This window comes from Pediculus humanus, genomic scaffold (assembly GCF_000006295.1).
Source record: "Pediculus humanus corporis 1103172108281 genomic scaffold, whole genome shotgun sequence".
Taxonomy (NCBI): Eukaryota; Metazoa; Arthropoda; class Insecta; order Psocodea; family Pediculidae; genus Pediculus; species Pediculus humanus.
The window spans coordinates 585625-598253 of NW_002987850.1; positions in this window are offsets into that span (position 1 = coordinate 585625).

Below are 12629 nucleotides of genomic sequence, written 5' to 3' on the forward strand. Positions count from 1 at the left end.
CAGCATTGAAAAACACACGCACACGCACTCACGCACGCACCGTTACGTGACATCGGCTGTTCCCTTTAAAATAAAATACAACAACAAAAACAGAGCGTAAGATGATAGATAAAGACAAAAAAAAAAGAAGAGCAAACAAGAGAGAGAGAGAGAGAGAGAGAGAGATTAAAAAAAAAACATGGGAGAACATCGTCACGATGATATTCTTCCGCCTAAAATTAGTCTTGGGACTTAAAGGAAATGATGACGATCTTTCCCCTCCGCCTCCCTCCGTTTGTTAAAAATTAACTCGAACAATATGTTTCCATGTGAAAGTTTTAAGTAAACTTTACTCTACTTCGTCAAAACGTGACAAGACCCCCACAGAAAACGGTTCTTTTCTAAAACCTTCGAAAACACAAGAAAAAAAAAAAAAAAAATTCTTTTCCGGGTCAAGTACCCGAGAGTGACTTGAAACTCCGCGCCCTAAACTCCCGTCAAAATCAATTGTGTATAACAAAGAAATAATAATAATAATAATAATAGCAGTAACAAAAAAATTATGAATTTAAATTTATTATCATTATCATTATCATTTTTTTTAAAACGAGTATTAATTAATAAAGAACCGACAAGACAATTGCAAAAAAAAAAAAAAAAAAACTTCCCGATTGATTTTCGTACTTTTTGTTTGTTTGTTTGTTTGTTTTCACGGTGCGAAACAGGTTTCGAACGTCATTTGCCAACTTTTAACGAGAAATGAAGATACCCAAATTTAGGTACAAAACGCATTTCTCATGAATAAAACAATTTTTTTTGTTTTTCATTACATTCATTTCTCATTCTGATGGAAACAAAAAAATTATCCGGTTGTTGTCGTCAAGAAACTACGTCACAAAACGAGTTGTTTGTCGTCGAAGACGAAGAAAAACGTCAGGAGTCACACAACAAAATGGACAACATTCGTCACCCGTTCACGAAGACATCGTAGGTGAAGAACCATCGATGACTTCCGGGGGGAAAGAGGGAGGGGTCAGGTTAATTCTTAAAAGGAAAATTTCTAACGCATAAAGTATGCACGCGTACGTTACGAAAATCGAACGCGAGTTTTTCGAACCGTTCGCTTTTTGGCAAACATTACGTAATAAAAAATAAAAACCTCATTTTCGCCCTCCCCCCTGCCCCCCCAAATATTGTTTTCATTTCAAACGACAATTTTCGTTTATTTTTTATTTCTTTGACCATGTTCCAAAAAAAAAAAAAATAAAATTATTGAACTCGAACAAACAAACAAACAAACATTTGAAAACAATAAAAACATAACGAAATACCACATTAACGGACTACTACGGTTTGCTTCTTTTTTTTTTTTACACAAGTCCGACAACCGACAAAGTTGTTTGTTTTTTAAAATCAAAATGGATTAAGAGATCAATAAAAAATAATAATAATAACGGTCACGATAATAATAATAATAAATCTATTAGAAAAAAAAGCACTTAATTCGAACGCCAAATGAAATCAAATCAGAAAAAAAAAAAATTTGGAACAAACGACAAATTTCATTTTTTTTCCACGCGTCACCGTTAGAATTCGGCCGCCATATTTAAAAATTTATTATTATTATTATTATTTTTAACAACCTTTCTTTTCGTGTCTTTAGAATCCCTAATTCACGTGTAAATAAATGAAATTAATTCACGGTAGCGGAAATAATTAAAAAAAAAAAAAAAAAAAAAACTCCGGCAGTAGCGAGTTAAGGTTAATTAATTCACCGCCACATTTATTTTTAAAAAACCGGCAACCCGTAAACGATTCCCGTCTTTTCCCCGTTTTATCCCTTTGGAACACGACGAAAATCCCTAATATCTACAGCTATGTTATCAATTCGTACGTTGGCTTTTATCAATCCCGGGATTAAATTTATTTTCAATGATATCCATCGAGGCGGATGACAAACGTTCGAATCGGCGGGAAAAAAGGTACGGGAAAACCAAAATCCTAACAACTAAGTGAAAAAGTGCTCCCTAATAAAATTAATAATAATAATAATAATAATAATAATAATAATAATAATAATGATAATGATAATAATAGTGATAATGATGATAATGATAATGATTATGATAGAATAATAAAACGTCGGCTGGAGTTTAAAGAGAGAGAAAAAAAGTACCGTAAAGGCCGAAATGGTAAAAAAAAAAAAGCGGTTATACTTGATAATAATAATAATAATCAATCTATAAAAACAACCTAAGATTTTGAATAAATAAATTAATAAATAAAAAATTCCTCGAGCGAAAATTAATAATAATAATAATAATAATAATGATAACGAGTGTATAGAACGACGAAGTAAAGCGTTTAATTATTAAATCCCAAATTACCGGTAAAAATCAATCGGGACAAAAGGGAGCCAATTATTATTATTATTTCAACGGTTACGTATATATATATAGCATCATTTATAGCACTATAATTTCATTTCGTTTATAGTAAATAAATATACTACAAGAATTTACACAAACGAGTTTTTTTTTTTTTTTTTTTTTTTGTAAATTAAAAATCGAAAACTGGTAGCACAAAAAATTTAAAAAAAAAAAAAAAAAAAACCGAAAATCACCGACGATTACAAACGACAAACGCTCAACAACAACAACAACAACAACAACTTCCATGATCACAACCCTACTCGTTGCTGGGGTAACAACCGACCCTAAAAATTTTCACGCAATACCGAACGACAGAAAAATCGTAATAATAATAATAATAATACTAAATCTCATATCGAATGAAAATTTAAAAGGTCACAATCACACTCGACAAACAGCGGTCGAAAAGAAAACAAACAAACAAATACTGGAGAGAAAAAAAAAAAAAACCTCAACACCACCAATCCTTTATTGGCTTAAGAATAAGAAGAAGAAGAAGAAGCCATTTTGTTTACATTTGGTTGTGTAAAGATAATTAAATTCCAGCCTTGGAACACAAAACAAATAATAATCGATCGTTATTCCTTATATTCGATTAATATAACGCAAAAACAAAAATCGAATCGAATCGAATCGAAATAGGTTCGATATTTTTTTCGTTGACATTTTTCAATTATTATTATTATTATTTTTTTATCACCTCGCCGTCATTTATTATAACTTTTACCATTTCTCCACCGATAACTTGTTTCTTCTGCTTCTCTGGAAAAACTTTTTTAAAAATCTACTTAACTTATCCACGACGACGACGACAATGATAATAATAATAATAATAACTACATCAAATCATTTACATTTTCCCTATTTTTTTTTTGTTTGTTTTCCCTTTTCCCGTTTTCCATGGCATTCCACGATTTTCCCCCTCCCCCCATACCATATAATTGCACGTATAAAAAAGTGACGTTAAAATGTCAAAGGTCAAGTGGCGGATAGGCCCCTGCCGGCGGCGACCTCTTTTCCAAAATGACGACAAATCGAACGAATTTCAACTTGATTGGAACTTAAACCCATCGAAATCAACATAAAAACTTCTTTTTTTTTTAAACAGCAACAACCACAACAACAACAACAACCGGGTGAAAAAATTTCGTTAAGAATTTAAAAATTTTTTATATAATCCGCCATGATTTATATGATTCCTCGAGGTAAACGAACGTTTACCAAAAAAAAAAAAAATTCACATTTATAAAAATCTCGTTAATAAATAATAATCTTCGAGTCTGAGAGTGGTTAATTTTTTTTTTTTTTAAATCGATAATCGAAAAGTGAAATAATTTGTTCGATCTATCGATCGATCGATCGATCGGAATTTTCTAGAAAAAATTAACGACGGATAGGATTCTACAAGTGTGTCGTGCTTTATCTCTTTTGACTTTTCTTTTTTTTAAATTTTCCTCCTTCTCTCGATATCTTAATTTTTCGTTAACTAGATCACACACACACTCGCTCGCGTAACAACACGACCACGTGATCAAAAATCTAAAATTCTTATTTTAATAATAATAATAATAATAATAATGCGTGGGAAATTTTTCCACAATGAAATCACACTCTAATGAAATTGTCTCGCCTTAACCGGACAAGAACAAGTCAACCAACCTACCCACCTACCTACCTACCGACCTATCTACCTGTGTAACAAACAACACCCAAACCGACAGTTATTGCGAATTCAACTCGGTGACCTTGGCAAAAAAAAAAAAGAGAGAGAGAGAGAGAGAGAGAGAGAGGGAAATATCAATAAGCCAAGACTATTATGATAAAAAAAAAAAAAAAAACCAAGTTCGACATGTTGTGCCACATGGTTGCTTCCACACACACGTACACACACTCTCTCTCTATAGTTTTTCTCTTCGCTTCGTATAATACGATGCAACAAACAAACAAACAAACGAACAAACAGTGCGTTACAATCAAAAACTCGTGTATACATAAATATTTTCAAAAAAAAAAAAAAAAAAAAAAGTATTGTTTTTCTTTTCCCTTTCTCTCTCTCTCTCTTTCTCTATTTTAAATATAAAAAAAAAACACGATGTGTATTTCTCTCTCACTCTCTCTCTCTTTTCTTTCTCACTGACACAGGTAAAAACTAAATGTTGTATTTTTTTTCTCAAAATAATAATTCAAATCTAATTGATTAGTCCTACTAAAAAGTAAATTTTTAACCTTGAAAACAAAATGAATGGCGAATTTGAGTAGATGCATCTTTTCTTTCTTTCTTTCTTTCTTTCATTTTTCCGTGAGAAGAAGAAGAAGAAAAAGAAGAAGAAGAGAGAAACTATACGTGAGAATTTTTTTAAAATAATAATAATAATAATTTTGACCTCTCCCTCCCTCCTTCCCCCCAACGAAAACAACCCGAATGATGACAGAGAGACAAACGACTAATTTAAATAAATGACATCACGCGCCATAACTAACTAACCAACTAACTGTTTTACTTTTTTTTTCTTTTCCGGAACATCACGCGCACTTACGCACTCTCACAACACGCAAACTTCCATGCAAAAATCGACAAACAAACCACTGAAAACAAACCGGTTCTTGGACAAAATAAATTTCCCTAATAAATGTAACAAACAAACACACCAAAACTTGAACGATCGAAAATACGTGGCAGTAATTGATCCCCCTCACCTCCCCCTTTTCTCCCCCCGAAAATTGTCACGAATAAAAAAGTAAATGGCGCGAAATTCAAATCATTCGTCGATACAACGGTCGATCGAAAATAAAAAAACAAACAAACAAAAAAAAACAAGATGATGATGATGATGATAAAATCGACAGTCCGCGAACGAGAAAATAACACACACACAAAAAAAAATTAATTAATTAATTAACAAACGAACAAACGACGATAACAAACAAACTATTATTATTATTATTCCGATTGAGAATAAACGACGATGAGAAAAAAATATTTAAAAAATTTCAAAATTTGTAACGTGAAATTATGTATCGCGTAACGCATTGCACTTCACTACTCCCTGCGTAAAGCTAGACTAAATGTTAAACAACCGTTTGTTGTTGTTGTTGTTGTTGTGAACAAAATGCCGGGCCTTCCATCATCAGGGCACACAAACTTGCATTCAATGTAGTCGAGTTTACAACGTATCGAATGCGTCGTCGTCGTCGTCGCGTTATCACAATCCATTTTCTTTTCTTTTTCTTTGTTATCATTATTATTATTATTATTTTATTTTTTGATGGAAATTCGCACTCGCGTGTTTGTTTTTGTTCAGATGATTCAATTAATATATACGAATCTTACATTGTTCTTTTCCGCGGAATGCCCCTCGTGCGATTTATATATACATGATATCATACATAGTCATCGTCATCGTCGTCGTCGTCGTCGTCGTCATCGTCGTCGTCATCGTCGTGACTCCTTTCGAATTCGTGTGGAGTTGATCTTTGACCTTTTTTTTTTTTTTTTTTTTTTTACGTTTAATTAACGTGACCCTTTGACCGTGGTCAGTAATTTTTGCCTTCATATCATTTAATTATCTTAATTTTTTCTTTTTTTTCCTTATTATTAGCTGACAGTCTAATTGAAAAATTCCTTTTTTTTGGGGAGGGGGGAGGAATTGTCAGACCGTAATCTCTCCTTGGAAACAGTTATACCAACTTACGAAAAAAAAAAAAAAATTTCAAGTGAAACACGTTACGCATTTTTCGTTTTTTCAACAGACTCTTCGGCGTCTTCAAAAAAAAAAAAAAAAACAAATTTTACACAAAAAAAAAAAAAAAAAAAAAAAAATTTTTGACGTGTCTACAGAATGAAAAAAATAAAATAAACAATATGCTTGAATAATAATAATAATAATAATAATAATTTTTATGCTAGCGCATGCATGATTCGTATATGAATCCGATCGAAAGAGATCGCACATATACGATTTCTTATTATTATTATTATTATTCCTTTTCTTTTTTTTTTTTCACAAAGTTGTAAAAGAATTCCGTTGAGGAATATAATATTTCCACGTTCGGATTTCGTAACTCGAATCGAACTGTAATAATAATAATAATAATAATAATAATAAAACGCAACAGCCATGTATTTTAACTGCGTCATTGTTTTTGCATCAATGACGAACGACAAGATTGGAAAAAAATGAAAAATTTTCCTCACGAGTTCGAATCAAAATTCACGTATTTTGTATTACCCCCCCCCTCCCCCAAAAAAAAAAAAAATGATGATGATTATGATCCATCGTACAAACAAACAAACAAAAACGTACAAACACGAAAACAACCAAACAAAGGACGTTGACGTTTCAAATCGAACGTTACGATAGGCCCAGCACAACAGAGAAAGAGAAAAAAAAAATTCGCTTCGCATTCGCTCATCCATCCATTCATTCATTCATTCATTCATTCATTCATTCATTCGCTCATTCAATCAATCAATCACTCTAACGTCTGGTTCGAAAAAAAAAATATAAAATAAAAAATAAAACGACGTGGTCACCCCTGATTTGTTCTTATTTATTTCATCAACGTGCGAACCAACCCAAAAAAAAAAAAAAAATTAATTTTCGTGGCACTCGACTTGACATTCGTGTCGAGTTAATAATAATAATAATAATAATAATAATAATAATAATAATAATAATAATAATAAACGCGGGTTTTTCCCCTTTTTGGGTACGCGGGGGTTTTTTTTTTTTTTTTTTTACGTCCGTTTGTTATTTTTTTTTTTTTTTTTAAATAAATTAAACGATAAAAATTTTACGCGTCCGCCGTAAAAAGAATTTTTTTTTTTTTTTTTTCGTTTCCTTTGAAATTTCCGTCGGTTTTTTTTTTTTTTTTTTTAAACTCGTGAAAATGATGATGATGATGATGATGATGATGATAATAATAATAATAAAAACGCGGGGATTCGGGCAGCACAAAAAAAAAAAATCATGTACCGAATCCAACCAACCAACAACCAACAACCGTTCTCTCGTCGTCGTGCACATCAAATTCGAAAAAATGATTATTTAGCCTTAGGATCGAGTTGAATAATAATAATAATAATACCAACAATAAAAAAAGGAATACACGATAATAATAATAATAATAATAAGAATAATGATAATAAAATTAGTTTTTAAAGTTCACGGACGTTGTGACATTCGTGAACTTTTTTTTTTTTTTTTTTTAATAAAAAAACCAAAAAAAAATTTTTTCCCATATTTTTTTTTTTTTTCTGATACGAGCAACCATTTCCGTTCCGTTTTTTTTTTGTCAAAACCGGAAATGGATTCGTAAATTCCAAGCTATCTAAAATATATATTATATGTTAAATTTGCTAATTTTTTTTTTTTTTTTTATTTACGGTTTGGCTGCAATCCAATTCGAATTTTCCCCCTGTCGTCATTTTTTGAAACAACCAATTTTCCGATGATGAATTCACTCGCATCATACGCGTTCTCTAACGCGTTCCTTTCATACGATAATAATAATAATGATGATAATAATAATAATAATAATAAAACGACGACTGGAACGAGTAAAAAAAAAAAAATTTTCCTTTTGTTTCAACAACTCGACCGTAACTTACCGCTTACGTAATTTTTTTTTTTTTTTTTTTTTTTTTTTTTACGACAGTTAAACTAAAACTAAAATTAATCCCCGTTCCCCGAAAGGGAATAATAATAATAATAATAATAATAATAATAATAATAATAATCCGCTTACCGCCTTTTTTTCACTCAAAGGCAAAAAAAAGTTCATCAAAGGTTTTTCCTTTTACAAAAAAAAAAAAAAAAACGTAATTTTTAAATGCCTTAAAGGCAACAACAAAACAATAATAAAATCCGTATAAAAAAAAAAAATAATTTTTACGACTTCCTAAATCCTATTTTAAGTTTTCAAACGACGACAACAACAACAACAACCAACAACCAACAACCTACAACAACAATCTAATTTACGACAAACGAAAACTTTTGGTAAAAATCAATTTCTTTTTTCACACTTCAAAAAAAAAAAAAAAAAAAAAAATTATTTTCTTTCAAACAATTTAAATCTAAAATTTCCCTAAAGGGGCAGGCATAACGAGAGAGAGAGAGAGAGAGAGAGAGAGAGAGAGAGAGAAAATTCTATTTATGGCAGGTATACACAAAAATTTTCTTTTGTTTTAATAAAAAAAAAAAAAAAAACGATTTCCTTATTCGGATTTTTCGGGTATCTTATTAACAAACAATAAATTTTAACTCATCCTCATATTGTATCACGAGTTTTTCACCGCCTTCTGTGTGTCACAAGACAACAAACAACAACAACAATTCCGCGTTCCTTTTTAACGCTATTAACCAATTAACGTTGACGGTTATGACATGAAGCGAAACAATTTACCATCGTGACACCCGTGATTGTTAATTTGATAGCGTGACAAGAGAGAGAGAGAGCAGCAGCCCTAATACGACTCACGTACCAAAAGAGGATTTGTAGTAAGAAAAAAAAATGGCGACCGTTATTATTATTATTATTATGGTTACCTGAATTAAATTTTCCAATATGTCCGGCCAATATTCTTCCCTATACAAGTCACCTAACCAAAACTCCATAAGTACACCACAGCGTGAGGGTTTTTTTTTTTAACTTGAAAGTTTGTTTGTGACTGAATATCGAAAATCTGTCGTTATTAGAACGAGAGTAGGGGCTGACTGACACTGTTGCCAAAATTTAAAAAATTAGTCATTTATTTTATCGGGAAAAATGAAATTATTAAATTCCAAAAAAAAAATTTGAAACTTTTTGACATGTCAAAACGTAAAAAAAAAGTGATGATACCTTGTAAATAACTCCATCTATTAATAAAACAATGGTACTAATTTGAATCGCTAACGTATAATATCCGCATATTATTATCAGTGACGAAAGATAGAGCGCACCACCGTACGTTTGTGTTTGTTTACATTTTCAAAACGTGCCTCTTGCGATCCGCGTAATTTCACATTTACCCAGTTAAAAAAAAAAATTTAAATTTCGAACCGGTATTTTCATTAAAGTTTAAATAACAATGACAAACTCATCACTACAACAACCAACAACATACCCTAACTGTACCCTCAAACCTTTCCGCCATCTTTTCCCAATGCGATTTTAAATTTCAAAATTAAAAAAAAAAAAAAAAAAAACTTTAAACAAAATGAAGCAATAATAAGTCGGGTCATTCGAAAATAATTTTGATAATAATGATGATAATAAAAACCCTTTGTGAGGGGGTAAAGGTGACTAATACGAGAAAATTATTATTTCGTAATGTATAAAATAACAAAAAAAAACACATTCAAACGAGTCGCAGTAGCTCATACGAATTAAAATATCATTATTATCATCATTACGGTGATTGTGCCTGCAATAATAATAATAATAATAATAATACAAACTTCTTTTGAATACAAAACGATGATTGTTAATACAAACGAATCGAAAACGAAGATTCTTTTCAGTGCCAATATAAATAACGTGAATCACCTTTTTGTACAAACAAGGTTTTCCGCCGTTTGTCGACTTCCCTTCATTTATTTTTTTAGACCTCACGACCATTAATAATTTAGAATTTTTTTTTCATCGCTTGTTAAAAACTTCTACGAGTAATTAATAAATAAACGACCTGTACAGAAAAAATTACACAAATCAAAATTCCGCCACATTTGACGACGATCGATTTGAATGATGATGACGAGAAAGATGAAAGTTCACGTTCGATTAAAAATAACGTGGAAAAATACAAATGATAATAATAATAATATTTTTACACTCTCTATGTAAAATTATTATCCGTAACCTAAATCAATAATAATAATAATAATACTTTTAAGTTTTAAGGTGATCAAGAAGGTGGACCGTTTTTTTTTTCTTTTTTCTCACGCGAAAAGTCCGTAATTTTTTTTTTTTTTTTTTTTTTTTTCCACGCCAACCAAAACCAACCTTATATTTTTATTGTTTGTTTTCAGGTTGTCGACGACGGAAAAATATATATCACCGCAGGAACCGGAAAAAACAAAAGAAACAATCACCGTAAATACACAACGATATTGTTCAACAACCAACGATATTGCTTAAATATTTAATTCGACAAACGAATGAACCGGATGGAAACTAAACAAACCCGTTAAAAAAAATTTTTTTTTCCCCTCCCTTCCTTTCCTGTCTTCCCCTCAACGGATGTCCCGTCGTGGTTACGACGTCTAGGAATTCTTAGTGTGAGACGATGGAGACAAACAAAACAACCAAACGGGATTTTTCTCCCAGTGTGACGGCTGTCATTTGAAGAACGAAAGAAAAAATCAATAATCTTCCTTTGACAAACAGTTATTTATTCGATTTACCGTGAACAACAAACGACATAACAAACAAAACGCGTGATGACACCTATTCCATTTCATTCAGTTATTAATTATGCCTTTCGTTTATACGATACCTGAGTGCAACGTCACAGTGACGACAAAAAAAAACGAACAAACCTTAACGGTAACCTTAAAATCCCAACCGTGAGAAAAGGGCAAAAAAAAACAAGAGGAGCAACTCTGTTTGTTTGTTTTTATTTGAAAATTACTTGAATGTAACAACAACGACAACAACAACCAAAACAAATCCATGCGATACTCCCTAATTAATTTTTCACACATATTTAAAAGTAACTGTGCAAACAAACTCAACCTGCCAGAATATATACACGTAGCGGGAGAAAAAACAAAAAGGAAACAAACGAACAAACAAACAAACGCATACCTACAGGAAAATCATGTCAAAATATTTTTCAGGACGTCATGGAGGCGATAAAAACATTTTTTTTTTTAAAACAATAAATTAATTATGTGAACACGTAACAAGAAGGAAACAGGTAAAAAAAATAAGTAAGATAAAAGGGAGAGATAGAAAGAGAGAGAGAGAGAGAGAGAGAGAGAGAGAGAGAGGGGGGGGTAAAATTATTCATAGATAAAATAAAATAAAAAATGAACATAGAATAAATAAACAAACATTTTTTTTGCCATTAAAAAAAAAAAATGTTGTTTTCCTTTGAACTATGCCGTTAAAACTTGAATGAAAAAGCAAAGAATTTATATAGCTTTGAGTCATATTCGATCACGGACGTCATAAACATATGGTGTACGAAAACATAATAATAATAATAATAATAATAATAATAATAATAATAATAATAATAATAATAATAATAATAATTAGCCTCGAGCTCTTTGCAGAGAGTGAAATCAATTACACAATAATAATATTCATGCACGCCGATAATGATAATGATAATAATAACGTACAGGTTCCTAACCTATGAAATTTTTTCAATGAGAACACACCACTTGCTCTTTCGATGTATTAAAATAAAATTATTATTATTATTATTATTATTTCGTCTGTCTCTTTTCTACCTTTCCCTCTCTCTCTCTCTTTCTCTCTCATTGCTCTTTTTTCTTTCACGTATCATCATCATCATCATCATCGTCGCGAATTCTCGTTTTATTGTTTTCTCGACTCGTCTCATTATTTTTTCTCTTTTTCCCTTTTCACTCGACAAACGAGTAATCGTTTACGACAACAACAACAACATTAAAAATTTATAAAAATTTGAATCGAGCAAAAATATTTATTAAAGTTTTGTTTTAAAAAAAAAAAAAAAACAGGTAAAATAAAAAATAAAGAGAAAGTTAATCCCGGAAACAGGTTAACCACCTTTTAAAAAAAAAAAAAAAAATTTTTTTTGTTGTTGTTGGACATCTTCAAAAGTGGCAACAACAATTTTTTTTTTTTAAAAAGCCGTTAACATTTTCAAAAAAAACTAGTAACAACATCATAATCATCATTATTCGATATTACTTCGCCTTTCGTTTCGCTACTACCACTCCCCGACCACCTCAACCCCTCCGCCCCCCCAAAAAAAACGAGTACGGAATTTAAAAAGAAACCTACCGACCGAGTGCGCATGAACCAACCAACCCATGCGGACATTAGTCAAGGTAAACATTAGCCCCTGGAAAATATTTATTTTACAACCACTTTCCTATGCGTTGCATTTATTTTTCCACTCCTTACGAAAACGCAGACACGCACGCACTCATTCACGCACTCACGCACGCACAAACGCTGTCGAATTGTAGTGAAATAATAATAATAATAATAATAATAATAATAATAATAATAATA